The 19,622-nt window shown below is 55.3% G+C and overlaps 1 protein-coding gene across 5 annotated transcripts in view; it reads right to left on the bottom strand.

Annotated features, from left to right (window-relative positions):
• DUSP8 (dual specificity phosphatase 8) overlaps window positions 1–11,796 on the bottom strand; it is a 42,491-nt gene extending 30,695 nt beyond the window's left edge. Inside the window, exon 1 of one of the 5 annotated variants that reach the window (XM_074884934.1) lies at window positions 11,706–11,796. The gene's annotated coding sequence lies outside the window, so the exon portion shown is untranslated. Of the gene's footprint in view, window positions 1–10,099; window positions 10,308–10,691; window positions 10,737–11,234; window positions 11,269–11,499; window positions 11,520–11,705 lie in introns of those variants that run through there. The other 4 variants (XM_074884937.1, XM_074884936.1, XM_074884935.1 and 1 more) reach the window with 4 other exon arrangements.
• Between the last annotated feature and the right edge of the window lie 7,826 nt (window positions 11,797–19,622).

Below are 19,622 nucleotides of genomic sequence, written 5' to 3'. Positions count from 1 at the left end.
GCAGGCACGTGTGACACATCAACCAGGTCCCACTGCCAGCTCCACCCAAAAGATGTGGGGGAAGGCACGGCAAGGTTGGTTCATTCTGCCCCTCTTTCTCGGAGATTTACGGGGGGTGAAGATGACTGACTGCGGTCGTAGGGAGCTGTAACCTTGGCATTAGACCCAACACACAGGGACTTCTCTGAAAGTATGTCCAGCCAGGCCAAAGGCAGATGAGCCACTTTTCTGCCAGCAACCACAGGACATTTTGAAGCCAGACTGAGGGGTGGTAGGTTCATTCCCAGCTAACAGGTACCCCAGGTACCAGCAGAGGCTGCGAGACCTTCACGGTACCTCACAGGCTGTGTGTGAGATGGTCTCGGAGAAGAACAAGCTCTAATGCCTCCGTACCTAGGAAGGCTACCAGAGAAGGAAGGAAGATGTCTTCCTGCTTCTGCTCAGATGGGTGAAAAGGAAAGCTGAAGGAACAGGCATAGCCATGGAGCACTGCTGAAGTAAGAGATCTTCTCGCCATGGTGACAGGAGACCAGGGGAAAAGGTTAACCTGGAACCTAAATTAGGGTTTCAGAAACATAGCTGTGTCCCTCTCTTATCAGTTTATTAAAGCCATCTTAATCTTCTTGAGTGCTCCTGAAGAACATTACCATAATCCTTTAATCCCACCTCTCCCTGGAGTGCCTGTAATGAGGAGATGGGCACATGGCTTAGCTGAATGGGGACAGCCAAGCAGGAGAGGCCACACTGCAGCTGAGGGACAGAAAGACGGGCAGAGCTTAGCACACAGGCTGGGCCAACTGCCCGCTCATCGGGACTCTGTCCCCGGTGTCACCTCCACGGATGTGCGTGTCGGGTGAGGGGTGCTGACCAGACGAGTCACAAGCGTGACAGAGATGTGTGTGGCAAGCTGGGCTAAAAGGGCAAGTGTTCATCCTGGCTGTGACCCGCTTCTGGTCAGGCCAGGCAAGAAAGCAGGAAAACCTGAAACACACCCCAGGCTGAGTCTATCTGTGTGGCACGACAGATCACGAGAACTCATCCCTGTGGTGGCTCAGCACAGGTCACTGAGGTGGAGACCACTTCCCTCAATTTCTCATCTTGCACAAGGGCCCCAGCTGAGAGATGTGATATGGGAAGGGTGCAGATCTGGTTTCTCTTGTACTGGAGAAATCAACTGGAAGGCCAGCATGACTCTGTAGAAACCATAATCCTCACTAACCAGCATGTTCACTCTTTGCACCAAGCTAGTAGTTGTGTCCTGGAGTACTCTACCCTCCACACATGGTCCAGTGGAGGAGATGCTCCCCTCGCTGCCTCGGGCAGGCCAGCTTTGCTGCGGGAAGCAGCTCTGACCCCGTGAACACATTTCTCACGTAAGTGAGACTGGATCTACAGCATGTTCTCTGCAATGCTCATCCCAGGAGCACGCTCTTCTGGTGGCATCTCCTTGAGTTTACCAAGGGATAAGAGCACCACAGAGAAATGCCTGCTTGTTTGTCCCCAGTAACCCATGAAAGCAGCCGTTCCTGAAGAACTGCCATACCCACCAGGGACCCAGCAGCACTGAGCTAAGTGATCTGGCTTTTCCCCCTGCAGCCCACCTGGGGAAATATCCATGTCCTGTGAGCCCTGCAGTGAGATGCTGCCTGGCCAGGGCTCCTCCATCCATCCACCCATCCAGGTCAGCCTTGCCACCAGCCCCAGACTTACCACTGGGACGTTGGCAGGACCCCACCGGCCCCCAGCTCTCCAGACACTTATTAAGATGTAAAACGTGGCACTTTTGCCAAGCCCTCCACCCTTTTTTCCTCCCCATCCCCTCATTTCTTTCAAGTGCTTCGGCACTTAGCGAACTCCCCTCGGCAGGCTCATGCTGTTTGAGGGATTCCTAAATCACAGGCCTATTACTAATTATTATTATTTTGCAGCAGCAATCAGGGACGCGGGGCTCATTAACAAGTTAGCACCTCTGGTTTCCCTGGAAACCCGCAGCTGCCAGGCAACGGCTGCGTCTCCGGCCCGAGGCGATGCTACTGCAGCGCCTTCGGCTCACTCCCGGAAAGATGCTTGGGTCCTGCATGGGCTGATGAACCCAGCTCAGCAAACGGGATGGGGTTAGGAAACTCCAGGATGTGTCCCCCTGCTCTACCCCCTCTGCTGTGAACCTCAGCCCGTCTACTGATCCCCTTCTGCCACTCACAGCATCATAAACTGCGTAGTGGCTTCTCCCTCCCAGCGAGAGATGCGGGCTTTCTCCAAGGGCGAGGAATTTGGAGCACTAATGATCCCCCAGGGTGGCAGTGGGACAAAGCTGTCAGGTGCCTGCAGTAGCTGCTTTGGAGGTGATGTAACCGCTGATGATTTCTTAGCAGCTACTCAAGGTCCCTTTAAAAGGCAGCACAAAAGATTTCTCTGCTTGAGGACGGAAAAATGGAGAGGGTTTTATTTTTGCTCCTTAAAACGAGCTGGGAAACACCACTAACCACATCCACTAACCCAGAGGCAAAATCTGCTCGACCAGCTTTCCCTGGTGAATCTCAAGGATGGGGAGGAACGACACCTCCCCAGCCTCAGCAGTACGAAGATGTAGGGGAGGTGGCAATGCAGTCTGCTGCCCTGCTCCAACCACCCGAGAGCCACAGGGGGTTTTCCCAGGGCAGACAGAGGACTGTCCCCCCTCCCTCATCCAGGCTGATCTCACATCCCCATCTCAGCTCCCTGCACACTGCAGGCATCCCCCTCTCCAGGGCGAGAGCCGCTGCAGACCCCCTCCATGCAGGGAGGGCTTCAGGAAGGGGGGAAGGGGCAGCCTCCCCTTCTTCCCACAGCACACCCAGAGGCAGCCACTGCACCTTTCCAGGGTTTCAGGCCCAGCTGCTTGCTGATCTCATGATTTTTTTAAATTTTTTTTTTTTTCCCCTCCTCCTTTTATGCCGCAGTCTCCTTTCAGTTCCCTAGGCTGGAAGCAGCATGGTGGGGAGCCCTGCAAGGAGCTGCACGTGCCCGAGCAGCGCCCGCTCGCCTCCCCGCGCCTCCCATTTCCCCTCTGCACCTGCAGCCCTTGGTCCAGAAGGTGTTTTGCACCGGCTGACGTGGCTGAAGGACCAGGATGTTCTTCAGCAAAGAGCCAGATGGTGCATTCACACCGGACAAGGGATACAGCACAGAGGCATGTGGCAGCGCTGGCATGGGGGGGGGGTCAGCCTTGGGTATATGGGGCTGGCAGCATGGGGCAGCTCGGGGCTGCTCATGCTCCAGCTGCAGACAGGAACACAGGGATGAAAGGAAAGGGGACAAGTCGTACCCAGCTGCAAAGGCATCTTTCCCATGCACCCCTCACCCTGCAAGGCAGACCGGCTCTTCTGGTTGCAGTTGAGCCAAGCGATGGGGTCCCTCATCCCCGCCCACCATCCGATGTTGTGCCTGCAGCTTTGGACAGGCTAGGACTGCAAATGCAACCAAAGTGACCCAGGTGCATTTAAGGATTTACAGACTGGCCATTCCCAGAAAAATTTCTGACTGCAGCCGTGGTGGTCAGTCTGGAGATCCGGTCAGGAAACACCAATGGGGACAGCAGGGAAGGGAGTCTACATGATAAGCCAGTATCTCTTCCTCTTAGACTTGTGCTTTTAACATGATGTATATGGTTTTCCCCTTTAGTATAAACACAAGCTTTCATTTTAAAGCCTACAAAAGCCAAGACCAAAGGTTGTCCATGACCAGCCAGCCACTGCCTTTGCCCACAGTGAGGATGGAGCTCCCAAGCACACTGCTTTCTAATACCAAAGCTATCCCATTTCCATCCTCACCTTGCCAAGCCAAGGGCTGGCCAGGCTCTCATCTCAGAGCTGAAAGCACCTTCTGCTTTGAGCAGCTTGGCACACATCACAGAGGACATGTCACACTGGAGAAGGGAAATCTAATCCTACTGATGCTTCAAGGGCCCTTGCTGCCCACTGCCCCATATCCCCATCATGTGCTGCATGGCCCCATGAGCCCAGCAGGCTTATCTTGGGGATCTCCAGTAGCTTGTTTGCCTTTTTGCCACAAGAGCAGACAGAGGCAGCCCAGAAAGGTATGCAGTTAGATACTTCTGCAGGGCTGGTCCAGCTCTCTTGTCCTAGGACACCAGACACCATAAATACCTGCTGGGTGCGTTCGCAGTTTCCTGGAGAAAGGGTCTCCAGGACCTGCATGCTATTTTCCCACAACACCTACATGCTAAGTGAAAGAAAGCACAGGATTAAGCTGTGGTTCTTCAAGGCTGCAGATAAACACGCCAGCATTTCACTTCTTAAGGACAATCCCAAACGACATGAGTTTGTCCATCTCAGCAGAGCGCTGGGTGTGGTGACAGGCTGGTGAAGCAAGCACCTCGCAAACACAGGGGCAGTCTGCTGGCACCTGCCAAGCGCAGTGTCATTAGTCCCCATATTTAAATGATAAATAGGACCCCTGGCCTCACTGAAGAACAATGATGTTGTTGCCTCCTGGCAGGTTTTGTGCTGTTTCTGATGACAACGGGTGCAAACTGAGGTGCAGATCCCAGGGCAGGTTTCCAGCCAGCAGAGGCCAATGTCCACAGTTACGCCACCCTGCGCTCACTGAAACTCTGGCCCTCCTTAGGAGACCCAGAATTCAACTCAAAGGCAAGGGGTTATGCTAGTTTTCCACAGGATGAGACACTCCCCAGGGCAGTAAATACATTTTGCAAGACTTTTCTGACCTGGTTCAAGGATTGCTGATTTTCCTATATGCACACAATAGCCAAATTGCTCACAGGTTTGGGATGAATTAGCACTTGTCAGCTCAGGCCTTACCTCTTACCACAGCGCCAATGAGGAGGTACCAACTCCAGGTTTTGGAGGATTACCTTTATCTAGAAAAAACAGACAAGGCAGGCAAAGCCCAAGCTGAAGTTACCACCCCACTCTCTCCTTTTCCCTTGGGGGCTGTGATTCATTACCAGCTGGTTTTGTTCTGTTAATCTAAGGTGACATGGGGGTCAAACAAAGTGTTTTGCAGGTCTTTCTCCATCCTCACCACCCCGGACGAGCACGTGCCCATCAACCACGCCGAGCCACGGCTTGCTGGTCAGATGCCATAGCTCTTCATGTATGAAATCCTACAGCCCAGCCTCTTCAGTGAGAGCTGGGTATTGCAGCATTTTGTACCATGGGCCTTCCCTCTTAATCCGTATCATCGTTGCTATTGTGGGTGGCAAACTAGATGAACTCATTCACTGGGGGAAACGAGCAGCAATACTCTCCCCACCAACTCCAGGCAGACGTTGAAGCACGATATATATAATCTTTTAGAAATTATATATATCGTGCTTCAAAAAAAAAACCAGTTTCAAAAAAACCCCAGAGATATATCATGACATCCACCCAGAGCTTCAACCTCCTCCAACTCGTTTCCACGCCAGCAGGTCTCACTCATTCTTGCTTCTGACCACGCAACAGAAAACATGGGTGATCACACCAAGACTTGCCCCTTTAGGGCTGCTGGTTGACCCCAAGCTAAGATCGGTTCAGTTCTCCTCACCTTCCTGCCCATCCAGAGCTCAACACTTATCTTTATATCAGTTACTGCTGAATGAACCTTGCTCAGGTGCCAGACAAAGAGGCAGCCAAGCTCAAAGCAGAAGGGATTGTGAGGATGACACAGAATTACAGGCATCAGCATTCAGCAAGCAAGCGGAGAACGCGCTGATCTATTTTTAATGGTACAATGCAAGTGCTTTACAAAAGGATGTGTCTGGGGAGATTCTGCCCAGTCAGAGATTTGCATTCGGGTTTTTTGCAGCAGTCAACTTCCCTTGGTGTGCGGGAGGTGTTTTGTCCCTTCACCACCCCACAGAACAATTCAGAGAGCCCCGGATCAGTTTTGGCTGGAGGCTCATCCCTCTGGGTCACCTTCCTGCCCTGCCATGTCCTTCTGACTTTCCACCAGAACAGTTGGACCTGAGTTGAGCAGCAGGAAAGGTTGGCTTGGCTTCTGGGTCTCAGCCCCACCAAGCTGCCGGGGACATCTCTGCAAGGTCCAGTGACAGCAGCAAAGCGGTTAACATGGTTTTTCACAGGCTACCTCCCAAGTCAGCAGTGCTGGCACCCTCTCTGCACCAGCCCTCTACTCAACAGCCTCAAGTGCCAAGCAAGGCTCAGGCTGCGCCCATCCGCTCCCCACGCAGGGCTGCCGGCCAAGGCAGATGAAGATGGCATGAATAACTCCACTCAAGCTACGGCTCAAGGAGGACCAGGCTGCCATTGCAAGCTTGGAAATAAGGGTTGTTAGAGGCAACGCAAAAACAATTGGATGCTGTAGATACTTCTTGGTTGCTTCTTTTCAACAGCACACCCCAGAAACTGATGGACCCTCTTTGTCTGGAGCAAAGATTGCCTGGCATTACTCATGAGGGGCTGGATTTTAATGGGATATGTGCGATTTAAGCAGACGCAGGTTTAATGTGTGGGAAGTGCTTGACTTGCTTGATGAAAAAAACCCTGCAAATGCCTAATAAACAGACCAAAATTTCTACCAGAGCTTCTGCTGCATCAGCTGAATTACCATGTGCTAGCTTTAGACAGCAGCACTCCTCAAAGAACTAAATCCCCTATTAAAAAGAAGAAAAAAGGCGAGATGAAAAGCTGTGGATGCGGGCACACCGCACACCTACATGCCAGATGAGTAACGTGGGTCGGCAGAGACGAGCCGGAAAGACGCACTGCATCATTAGCAGGGCTGGAGGACGCGTGCTGTGGAGGGGAGGATGCCAGGGTCATGCTGTCATTGGAATCTCCATAGAGGATCAAAGCAGTGGTCCACCTTGTTTCAGGTCCCCTCACCATCACTGCCTAATAACAGGTATTTTATAAAAGCCTGGGAGAAGCAGGATGGTGGGTATTTATAGAGTAGTCATGGAATAATTTAGGTTGAAAGGGACCTCAGGAGCTCATCTGGTCCAGCCCCTCTCTCACCTAAAGGAGAGCTAATGTCAACACCAGAACAGGTTGCCTTGTCCTTCTGGTCACCGAATGACTTGTTCCCAGTCATCTGCAGGCTCAGAAATTATGCTCCCCATAACTCAGCATGCAGAAATGCTACACAGGGAGCCTCTTCTGCAAATTGCTAGAGCACCCTGAAGGGCTCTGAAGAAATTCCTGAAGAACACAAGGTCTCTGCCCCAAGAGATCTCAAGGCTTAGCTTAAAAAAGGTACAACGAAGACAAGCACACATTGGGGTGGGCAAACAGGAACCGTGAGGGCTTTCCACGCACAGCAAACAACATGGAAAAAGGCACAGGAGGAGTGGGAAGAAAAGAGGGACTCAAGGAAGGATCTCCAGCCCCAGATAGGTTGCTGGGATGCTCTTAATTTAAGTCAGTGCAAAATGCATCACTTATTTCACCTTCAGGCAACACAGTCCCCGCATTTCTGTGCTGTTATTGCTCCCTGTTTGCACTGAGAGACTCTTCATGTACTGGACCAGTTTCCAGTCAGCACCTCCAGGTTCTCTTCTGATCCCAGCCTCGGCTACCGCTTCACCTATTTTCTGAAATACTGATCCTTCCAAGGCACCACGCAAACAAGCACTACCTGTCACTTCTGGAAACTGAAGGTCCAGAGCAGCAAAAAATTCACAGAAGCTCTGGACAAAGCAAAGGAAGAAGCCCCCTGCACACCAACCTAGATTACCTTGTCCAGCTGCACCTAGAAAGCCTCAGAAGGAGAGCTAAATAGCAGAGAGATGGAGCAAGGCATCCCACAGGAGCCATGGCAGTCTGCAGCGCAGGCTGGACGGGGCTCTGTGCCAGGCACAGCCCCCCCCTGAGGTGACCCTCCTTACTCTTACTCTCCTTGCTCGACATGGAGATGGTGGAGAGCCAAAGGAGCCTCTTGGGCAGCACTGACCCAAAGGCTTGGGGTAGAAAGACTACAAACATGTCTTGAAAGAGGAAGAGATAAAACCCTATTTTTCTTTCCATGACCTCATGCTAAAGAGGAGACCAAGGCACCCGCCGTGGCCAGAGTATGTTCCATTGTGGTCTCGGCTGCTGGCCCACTTCTGGCAGAGCATCTCTCCCATGGGGATGTGACACATGCCATGGTGTCCCTCTCCATCGGAGGAGCAGGCAAAGCCATCAGGACATCGCCGGGGTGCAATACACCACCCGCCATCCCCGAGGGAACCTGCACTGCCACTCACCACGCCACAAGCTCTGCCTGGCTTTGAGGGCAGCCCCGATACCATTAGTGCAGAGTATCTTGGCACAGTCAGGTTTTCCCCCCCTCATGTTCCCCTGGATGTGTTATAATCCTGCACACGAAGTACACCCAGGTCTCCTGAGCAAGCTTGAGAAAATCTTAAGTGGAGAGCTCCTTTAGCTTCTTATCTGATGAATGCTCCCAGGCCACTCACCTCCCTTCCCCAAGCCTGCTGGTAATTAAGTCAGGTGCCTCCTTCCCACTCCATCGGGGGGACAGGTGTATCTTCAGAGAAGAAATGTAAAGCTTGAAAAACAGGTTTTAAAACCCGGAGGGCATGGGGATGCAGAGGAGCTGGTTGAAGCTTTCCCCACTGGATGACGGCATTGCATTGCTGTGGCTGTAGGAGTTTCTCTGCATAGCAGCAAGGAAGAGAGCGAGTGAGACCCAGCGGCTGTGCTCAGAGGACCAGGAGCACCCGGGTGCTCCTGCAGCCATCTCCCCCTTAATGCTGCCATTAAACCCACAGCGGAGGGCAAAAAGGTCTACAAACTCTCCTAGTTCAACCTCCCCGCTGTCCTAGCAGGCAGAGAGGCACCAGCATCCGCAAGCTCCTTCTCTTTATCGCCTCCTTCCCTACAAGACTCGGTTTGCCAGAACCATTTCAGTATGATGGCAGCGTCCTGTGAGCCCGCACCATAAATCAAGGCTGCCAAGTGCTGGAGCACCTCCTTTTCCTCCTTCCATCCCTGATAGTGTTAACACTCTCTGCACCTGCCTGCGCCCAGGGCTTTGGGAGCCGAGCTGCGCAGCGGAGAAACTAACCTCTGATCCCGAAGAACAGCCTCGCTTAAAGGCACTGAAGCAAATCCAAAGAGGAAAGGCACCTACAACACACTGCCTATCTCTTACGTAGATTAAAGCAGCTGGTGCAGAGGTAAGGGGTAGGGATGGACGGGGGACTCGCTCATATTCATGCCAAAAGAAGTAATTTCAAAAATCCAGAGCCACAAGGGGTTTCCAGCCCTTGGGGAGCTCTTTCTGGGGAGACATGGCTGCAGAGGCAGAAACTAGTTCTCTCCCACCTCCCAAGATCCAGTTTGGCAGTATGGGACAGGGACTACTGCGAAGTCTTACCCAGCCCTCAGGGGTGTTTTGGTAGCAATAGTGGTGCTGCATTTAATTTTAGGTGAATTTAAACTCTCCAAAGGCAGGCACCTCAGTGGCTTTCTCAGCAAGGTGCCTGGCAGCCAGCAAAAACATGCTCCACAGACAAACACAGCGCAGCATTTGCAAGAATAATCTCCATGCAGAGCCTCCAGTGAATGCTTCTAAGGACTCTGGCCACTTTGTTCAGCTCTCCCAAGCGTAGCCAAGGCTCGACTTTAAACAGCAATGCTAGATCCAGGATTTCCTTCCCTACTCCCTACCTTGTGCCAAGGCAGGGACAACTGAAAGCCATGGGGGGAAAATCTGTTGGAATAAAAGCCTTTTGGTGTGAGATGCTGCCATCTCGGCTCGGAGACCCTCCAGCCCCAGGTTTGCGCTGCTCGAGCGTGCTGCTGATGGGCTGAGGGCATAAATTTCTGCCTACTGCCATTGCAAAGAGGCGTTTGGGCATCCATCTGCTGCTCACGCGCCCAACTGTCCTCTCTGGTCCCAGACATTCGGACAGTCCTACACAACCAGGCTCTGCCAGCATGGCTGTGCCAGGCAAAACTGGGGACAAGACACCTGCAAAGCCCTTGCAGACATCTTAAAATCCCAAATACCTCCAGCTACAGCCAGGAGGGTTTTCTCAGTGCTGCAGCTTATTTCGTTTTGGGAACCCTTACAAGCAAAACCAAAGCAAGCACAGGACCCCCCAGCCAGACCCAAAACCCCAACAAACCTCTTCCACAGAGAGAGTCCTCCCGGCACGGATGCCCTCCAACAGTGCGAGCAAACCCCGTCTGACAGAGGCAAGGCCAAACCCGTAAGCGCCAATTCCCGTGCATCGAGTCCTTCCGAAAACAAAGCTCTCCGCAGCCGCGTTTGGGCGCGTAGGCAGCCGTGCCCCGAGCCCTTCCTTAGCGCAGGAGGATGAGACAATGCGAGCGAACGTTAAACACAGCTCCACGGGCACGCTGCTCTCAAGGTTAACATGGCCCCTGGGCTGCCAGGCGCAATCCTCAGCGCTACCTGTTCAGGGCTTCTTGGACATCCCGACTGTCTCCTGGGGGGGTCCTGCCTTTATACCCCAAATTAGAGAGAGATTGAAACCTCCAGCAACTATTCCCAATGCATTTGTCATCGCTAGCTGCTTGGGACGGGGACGGTCTCTTCCACACATGCTTATGCAGCGCCCAGCTCCCACCAGGGAGCTGCTGGTAACTACCGCAATACGAAGCATAAACGCATCCGTGCCTAGAAAAATCCAAATATCCTTAACAGAACAGCACTGCACCGCGTCCTTCCTTCCAACGAAACCGCAAATTACTGACCTGTGCACAGAGCTCCCCCAATGCAAGCTGAAGCACTGACATCAGCTTTTGCTGTTGCTCAGGAATTTAATTCTAGGGGAGGAGAAAAGGGAGGGGGGGAGCAGGAAGGAGAAGGAACTTATTTATCAATAAGGGAAATAACCAGGAATCTTTAAAAACACCCAACGCTCAGCAGAGAAAGCAACATTTATCACTATATAATAAAGGGGGGGGGGGGGGGTGCGATCAATCGGTCCATGCACATTAGGGGAGGTGGAGGGGATTATTTTAAACGGGCAGCTTAACTCATTAATCGCTAGCAGCGCCTTTGGAGCCGCAGCAGTGAAGTGTTGCATGAAAACCCCCGCTGCTGAACACATGCCGGCTTCGTTTAAACGCCAAGGACACAGGGCGACACTCCAACCTCTTTCATCATCAGAAAACCCACAGCGCTGGTAACACCGGTTCCTCCGACACCAGCCCTCAGCACCCCCCAAGAGACACCCCCCCCCCCAGCCCCGCGACCCCCGCGATGCCCGGACCCCCCCCAAACCCCCTCCTCACCTGCACCACCACCGCCCGGCAAACGCACACCGCCGAGGCAGGGGGGGATTTGCAACCCTCCCCCCCACCCCCCCCCGAAAACAAGCGCAGCGTCCCCGACATGCGCGGCCGCGGAGCGCCAGCCCCCCCCCTCCCCAGCCCCTGCAGGGCTGCTCCCTCCCCAGCCCCAGCAACCCCCCCCCTCATTTTTTTTTCTTTGCACTAGAATAATTCCAACCCCCCCGCTAAAAACCCCAAAGCCCTCTCTTTACATATACACACGTACATCTATAGGTATATGTTTTCGCGCTGTGCACCGGCGCTGGGCGCGATGCCGGCTCCGCTCCGCACATGCGGGCGCGCTGTACCGCGCTGCACCGCACCGCGCCGCCCCGTCCCCCCCCCCGCCGCCCGTCCCCCCCCCCCCCCCCCTCCTCCCCGCGGGGCGCACAGACCCGGCCCGTATAGACATCTATAGGGGGATGCACTGACCCGGCGCGGCGGGCGCGGACGGCCGCGCCGCTCCGCGGGGTGTCCGCTGGCGCGGCCGCTGCCGGCGCCGCAGGGCCCGCATGCCGGGGAGAGGGGGGGGGGGGGGGCCCGCTCCGCGCTGCTCCGCGCTGTTCCGCGCCGCTCCGCGCGCCGCCGGGAATGCGCCGGCGATGAGGTCATGCCTCGGGAACGGCGGGGGGGGGGGGGGGGGGGGGGAAGGAAAAAAAAAAAAAAAGGGAAAAAAAAAGAAGACAGCGTTGACGTCACCCGCAGCCAATCAGCGCGGGCGGCGCAGGGGCAGGGTGACGTCAGCCCCGCGGGCGCGGAGCGGCGCGGAGGGAGCGGGCGCTGCTCCCCCCTCCCCGCTCGGCCCGGCCGTGCGGAGCTGCGCGGGACTTGCGCGGCCCCGCGCAGCGCTGCTGCCCGCCCCGCCGGAGCCCGCGCTGCCTGCGCGCATCCCGGGCAGCCCCGGCCCTGCCCGGCTGCGTGGGGGGGTCCCACGCCTGGTGGGTTTGGGTGATGCCCCCTCTCAGGGGGATGGGTCACCCCGCGGGGACGGTGGCCTGAGCGGCAAAGGGCTTTTTTGGGGGGTGACCCTCCAGGCCGCTGATGTTTCCGGGAGACACCTCCAGCGCCGCGCTGATCCCGTCAAAAAACGAGTTTTCGTGTATTTTTGATCCCTGGATGGTTCCCGGGGTGCCCCTCTGGCCTGATGCGGGCAACGCCGGGCCTGGAGCAGGCAGGGGCACCCCTCCTGCCTGTCAGTGCACCCTGCCTGCAGCTCTCCTGCCAGCGCTGCCCGCCCCAGACCCCCCGATGCTGAACTTGGAGCTGCTGGTCCTCCAAGTTCAGAACTCGGTGGCTGCCGGGTCAGCCCACGGGACTCGCTCACTCTGAAGTGCCCACACCAGAGAAGGATGGATGTAACAGCAGCGTGGTCTCGCAGGAGAGCGTGGCAATGAGTGGTCCAAAAGTTGGGGGGTTCAGGGGGAGCCTGGCCCACGGGTGGGCTCACCTCCGTCCTGCTGCGGTGGCACCAAAGGGCCGCGGCTGGTCTGGCTAACGCAGCAAGGGTTCTCTGTCCTTGGCCTTGGCCTGGCAGCTCCAGCTTAGAGAGGGATTAGGGTTTAGGAGCTTAGGTTTTGCTGGCGCTTAGGAAATCAAGGGAACCTTCCTCCCCGCTGATACGGATGCCGGATGTTTTAAAATTAACTCTCATCTCTCCGGACACGCAGTTGGCAGCTTGTTCAAGAGGGTGTCGAGATCCCACAGTTACTGGCAGCAAAATCTTTCCCAGAAAGGTGATTTCTCATAGAGCACCAGAGGTATAAAACACTGGAATGCTAAAAAAATCTCACTCTCCCCATTGTATAAGCAGCACTGAGTTCATACCCTTCTCCTACCACAGAAAATCAGCTTAGCCAAAGCTGTCAGCAGGGAAACTTTTGCAAAACCAGGGCTACACTACCTAAACGGGACAGATTTCGGCCCAGTTACCATCATGGGGTAGCAGGAGAGCTCACTCCTCTAGCAGCTCTGGAGCGCTCGGTCCTGGTGGCAGTGGGAGCAGGACATGCCTGGCATGGCTGGAACGAAGCCGGGGTCTTTCTTCCATTCCGCTTTTCCTGCTGGTTTTCCTGCCCAGCTCCCTCCTCGCAGCCAAGCAGAGCACCCTGGCCAGGGGAAAACTGAGAAAGACTTGCTTCAGCTTAAGGCTGTTTCCTCCCCAGCCCAACACCCCTTTTCAGGGGTAAAATAGAAAAAAAGAAGGGGAAAGGAATGAGTTTGAAAATCCCAAAGCTTCCTCGTAAAAGCTATTATCTAGGCAGAGAGCCACAAGCTCGCAAAGCCTGCTGAAGGAAGAGGATTTCAACAGTTTCGTTCCAAACCCCAGTTAAAATCAATGTTTCCAACCCTGGGCCTGGCACGCTGCTGCCAGATGAGGATCCCAGATCGGCCGTCGGGAGGATCGCTCCCTGGCCGGCCCGTGGCACGGTGCAAGGGAGGAGGGCGAGGACGGAGATGGCACAAGGATGCCGGGCTGACAGCAGGCAAGGGATGAGGAGGTGGTGAGGGAGAGGCAGAGAATGGGGTGTCCCCCGGGACTGCCAGACACCTGCCTTGGGCTGTTCATTCCAGCAAGATGCCGAACTGAGCTCCCTCTTGAACCTTCATCTCTGGCAACCTCTCCTCAGCCACCCCATGGACCCCCTGATGCATCCCTGAGTGGTGGGGACACGGGAGATTTGACCCATACAAAATCCCTAATGGCAGCAAACAGGAGGAGATGCTCGGTCAGGGCCAGGGACCAGTGGGACACCGTTTCTCAGGGCCGGCCGGCAGGAGAGGCTCCAGCCCACGAGCCATCCATCTCTCCCACGCCCACTGCTTCTGCGCGAGGCGCTGCAGCCAAGCGCCTGGTGCGGAGAAACCAAAACAAATGATTCACTGCTGTTACACTGCTCCGGGGATCGCAGGGGCCAGGAGCAGGCGGTGACAGAGACTTGCAAAACCTCACCTGCCTCCCAAAGCCAGGAGCTAAACCCTATTTAGATCCCAATCCCGTTCAACCTGAAATTCTGGCGTTCGGGTGTGGACCCGTGACTACCTGGAAGAGGGCGGCCAGCCGGAGTGACGGCAGCGCTCTGAGCGCACCCGGTCAGCTCTGGGTGGCTCAGGCGTGCTGACTGGGTGAGCAGCATCCCTATTTTCCCCAGGGGAAATTAAGCGGGGAGAGCAGGGGCAGTGCTGTTATGGTCAGGCAGGCAGAACAAAGCAGCCTCACGCTCTAAGCTCCCATTTACCAGATGTGAATCTATTGTCTCAGCCCCAGGGCCAGCACACACCCCCCCTCCCCACCACAACCATCCTGAGCTGAGCAAAAATTATGCAGCAAGTTGCTTAGTGCTAGAGGAAAGTGCTTTATTTCAGGTAAAGCACTTAAAAAATAATTTGCCCCACTCTGTTTTTTCCTCTTTCCCAGATTTCAGGCACATCCGAAGATGGATTGCATCCCAGCTACGTGTTTCGAATGCGAGTTACGCCTGTCCACGTAATAGTTCTTACTAAAATGTTTTCCAGGCCCCCTAATTGCCATGGCAGGCCAAGTGCAGAAGAGTGCAGTGGAGCCTCCTGCATCCTACAGGGATTAAAATCGGAACCTGATCACGAAGGAAACTAAAACTAGGAAAAAGAAATTGCTGCCAAACCAACTTTCTTATCCATCAAAAAGGAGAGACTTTTTGCCAACCTGCAATTAATTTAAATGGCCAAATATTTTTTTTTTAACCTTGCCTGATGTTCAGATGCAGTTCCTTGCGCCACCGGCCGAGCCAGCCTCCTGTCGCCCTTGAGCCGGGAGCGCTGGCTGCGGCGCCAGGCACTCTATTCCCACCGCAGAGGGTATTGGCACCTCGAAACTGTGCTGATGGCTGAAGCCAGAGTTGACCCTTGGGCTGACATGACTCTGCTTCTACCAAGTGTGTTATTTCTGCCATGCATGTGCCTGTCACCCTCGCCACGGCGTCCTGGAGTGGGGCACGGCAAGATGCTGGAGGAAGGGGTTTGCCAGGCTCCGTATTGCCCTGTTTTGTAAAGAAACATATTGACTGAGGTGAACTGTGCATCCCACCATAGGAAGGGCATCACTCGCCTCTTTGGCTCCTGCCCATGTGCTCCCCGGGAATCAGGTCTCCAGCTCTCCCACCCCACAGCTGGGAGGGAGCCCGGCAGATTCTCGGTGTATCCCAGCACGATGCCTTCTTCCTGCTAAGCCCAAATTATTGTCACTCCATTAGTGAAGAGAGTTGACGTGCTTCAGCGGGCAAAAGGCACTTGCAGCATCACCAGGCAGCTGTGTTTCTCACACACGGGGCCGCCCTGGATCTGTCTCTATTTTCCCGATAGAAATATCTGCCCGTGCGCAGTGTGGCTCAGCACTTGCAGGGCGCGGAGCTGTGCGTGCACGTCGCAAAAGCAGCTACCGCGCAATTAATTGCAGGAGTAGCAGGCTGGAGGGCTGCGTGCTGTGCCATTCAGCTCAGCGCATGCTGCAGAAGCATTCATTCTGCGGCTCCGACTGTGCTGTGAGGCACTCCTGCCAAAGGGAAAAAGGAAAAAAACCCATCATACATTGAGAAAATTCCCTCTGATTCCCTCCACCCCGGACGTGTCTGAGAAAAGCTGGGCAGGAGCGTGGAGATGTGCCAAACGCGGGGCATGGTTGCTGAGTCCCGGTACGATGGGTCAAAGTCAGGGGATGGGAGGGGTGGAGGAGCAGGACCTTTGCACCGGCACGAAGCGATCATGCTGGAGGAGCCGAGGCCAGTGGCAGCAGCTAAGCTGTGCAGAGGCTTTGCAGTAACACCCGCCGGGTGCAGGAAGCATGCCTGCTCCTTCGCCCCCACTGCTGAAACAGCATGCCATGTTGGCATGCACGTGGGTTTGCCCTGGGCAGTGAGGGTAGGCGAGTGGCTTTGGTGTGCCTAGACCCCGTCCGGGGTCATACTCACTCCTCTGAAGGCAGCAGGATGGGGACAACAGAGAGAACAGGGTCAGGGGAAAGGGAGAGACACCGAACAGTTTTGTTTCAGTATATCCAAATCTTCAAAAATAATCACTGCCCAGTGCTCCGGGACAAGGCATGGTCTTTCTTCTCCATATGTGAATTGGGGATGGGAAAAACATTACCCTAGGCCAGAAGGCCACATGGAATTAGGCTCTGTGCAAGGGTCCGTCAGGTCTACACCCTTTTTCTCTACCCCTGTGCCGGTTTTTGTTAGGCTGCTCACCAGTTGCTAGGTTTTTTTTTTTGTTTTGTTTTGTGTTTTGCTTCAATCATTTTCACTGATGAGAGCATCTGCTGCCATCTGTGCCTCCCTCTCCTCCCCCCGGCAGGGCTGCGCACCACGGCGCTGCCTGCAGAGACTGTCCAACCTGCTGCACGCCTCCCGCACAGGCCTGACAGCGTGCAGGGGTGAGGCGGAGGGAAGAGGCACCTCCATCAGCACCCTGCTCTTCCCCTCTATCCACCAACCGTGTCTGGGCACTCCCGTCATTGCCTCCGTCACAGGATGCCCGTGGTGCCAAGGTCCCAAGCAAGCGCAGGACCTGGTGGCACTAAGCAAGGCTCCTCTGAGAAGCCAACAACTGATGAGACAGTGTTGGAGGGGAAAACATAGAGGTGAAGGGACTTTGGTAAGGTCACAGGGGACATCAGCACAAGGCTGGGAAGAGAGACTGGCAGTGTGGCTCTGCCTCCTGGCCCGCACTGTGCCTGGGAAGCAGAGTTATGGTGCTACAGCGCGGTGTTGGGGTTTGCTGGTGGCTTACACACCCCGCAGAAGAACAGAGGGTGCCGTTTGCATCTCTCTCTGACTGTTAATTTGGGTATCCAGGCTGAGGGCTGCTCCAGGCCTGACTCACCGCTCTTCGCCTGCACGCCCAGCAGCTCAGCCCCGGCGTGGGAACTGGCAGATGCTGGCGCTGGACCTGAGTGAGCTCCAGCTCGCCATGCTGTGACCGCCAGTCCCCCGCCGCAGGAGAGCCGTGGGGTCACACTAACTGACCAAACCCAAACCAGTTCACCCCAGCTGGGATTTGAGGCGCCACCGTTTGCAAACTGGCTGGGCGGCATTAGCGCAGCGGTGGTGGCATGGCTGAGCCCTGCGTGGCAGCCGGGGCAGAGCCACGGGTGAGCGCCGAGGCTTGCACAAGCGCAGCGGGCTGTGCTCACACGCGGGCCTGACACCCACCCCTGGCACTGCTTGGCCCCCAGCCACCTCTCCCTGCCAGCGTGGAGGGTAAATGTGTAACAGCACCCGGGCCCTCGCCTGACACACACGTCCCAGCTGGCACGAAGGGGCACGTCCCGGCGGGGGGGCTGGGGCTGTTGCCTGGCCCCCATCCCCTCCTGGCTGGTTTTAGGGCGCAGGAGTATCCTCACCCCACACCTGCTTCCTGCGCAAGCCAGTGCTTGCCCTGCACGGGGGCTCACACCTCCTCAGCGGGGGGGGGCTTGGCAGGAGTTGGGGGGGAGTTCTGGCTATTTGGGGTGAGCAGGGATGGACCCCCCCTCCCTGCGGGGGGCCCGAGGCCTCCTGGCCTGCCCAGAGGCTGCAGGGATGGGCAACGTGGCAGGAGCTCTGGTGGAGCAGCGGGGGGGGGCCCTCAACCTGCCACCCACTGCACAGCTCCTCACCCTGCAGCTTGGGCACCCTACGCCCTCCCTCCACCACCTCCTCTGGAGGCTGGGGCTGCTGGGGGAGGTCACCCCTAAGCCGTGTCACCACCGGGCTGAACAAGCCCCATGGCTGAAGCACCTCCTCCCTGCGCGAGTGTGCTCCTCGCCAGTCTTGGTGGCCTTCCCCACGCTCACCCCAAACGCCTTTCACGTACCAGGGGCACAAAACCTGCAGCACTAATTTAGACACGATTTCAGAGTTGAATAAAAGGGAACAATCACTCCCCCCCTTTCCCCATTTCTCCCTGCGAGCTAAAGAAAAAGCAAAAAGAAACCCTCATCAAGCTGGCAAGCTCAGTTTCCTGAAGGAATAGAATTAAATCTCTATATGGCAACGTGACCGTCAGTTCTTCCCCATCTCAAAAGATGCTTCTCAAGCAGCGTTCGGCTGCTCCTCTCTTCCACCCCCTCCTCTCAGTTTTCCTTCCCGCCGCTGAGAGCAACAGAGGCTGCGGCTTCGCAGCCAAAAAAAGGTGCGATTTGGAGAGTGCGGCGCGACGTTGTGAGTGGCAGAAGTGAAAAGGCAGAGAAGCAACCCTCGAAAGCCTGCCTTCTGCTGTATCGGGTGTCAGCCTTGGCAAAACCTGAACTTCCAGAATTTTCTTTCAAAATTAAAAAAAAAAAAAAAGGCAATTAGAGGACCTGTCGGATTTGGCTGCTGCTTTTCTTTCCCTTGTTCCCTCAAAATGACAAAAAAGTTCTTTCTTTCTCTTAACAGCACAGTTGGTGCAATCTGGGATGTACCTGCCTGCCAGTATACGGGGACGCAGTTTTGCCATCTCAGTTTGGGGTTCCCCGACACTGGCAAGGCTAAATGAATGCTAAGTACCCTCATGCTGCTGAGCTTGGAAGACCTCTGCATGAATAAATGACTTTTTTTTTTTCCCTAAGCAAGCTTGGAAATCTATGTCCCCTCCTTATTTTCCCCATCTGGGGCATGCTTTCCTTCTGCCGTGAGTTGGGAGGGGCTGCATTAAAACGAAAGGGGGGCACTAAGAGAGAGGAGGGGAGACCGCAGGGGCTTTGCGGCTGCCAGCCCAGAGCCGCAGGTGGAGCCGAGGTGAGGGCTGGGGTGGAGCTGAGCTTCTGCCTGGGGTCCATCAGCCCATCCTCCAGCCACGGGGTTACTGCATCCTCCTCCGCTATCCTGTTCTTGTCTGAGGCAGGTCTGGGTGGATCTCCAACCTGCTGCAGCACAGCGATTTCAGCGTTCACACCTCCTACAACGTGGGCAACAAATAATAAATATGATGGTTACTAATAATAGCCCACCCTCTCCATCCCTGATGGTTTATGCATGCAAAAATGCTGCAGAGTCAGTTCGATATTCCCCCTGGTTCATTAAACCAGCATCCATTTTCCTGCAGATAAGACGGTCCGTCAGGGGAAGGGATGATGGTAACTCATTTGTCACACTTGTTAAATGTAGGAAAGGCTGGCTTTGGGTCACTTCCAATTTTGTGTCAGCTCTGCCTTTATCTGAGCAGCCCCGTGCCTGCATGCCAAGCAGGGCGGCTCTCTCCTGCGTGGCACAGGAGATGGGGACAGCAGCACCATCCCTGCAAGATCTCACAGAGTCGGGGGGGGGGGGGTTGTCCGACTGTGAAAGCACTTGTGACATGGCTCCAGCAAGTCCCAACTCATAGAGAGGAACGCACTTGTTGTTGCAAGAGGTG

This window comes from Strix uralensis, chromosome 15, assembly GCF_047716275.1.
Source record: "Strix uralensis isolate ZFMK-TIS-50842 chromosome 15, bStrUra1, whole genome shotgun sequence".
Taxonomy (NCBI): Eukaryota; Metazoa; Chordata; class Aves; order Strigiformes; family Strigidae; genus Strix; species Strix uralensis.
Note: the sequence above shows the minus strand (reverse complement) of the source record. Positions and strands in the feature narration are given on the sequence as shown.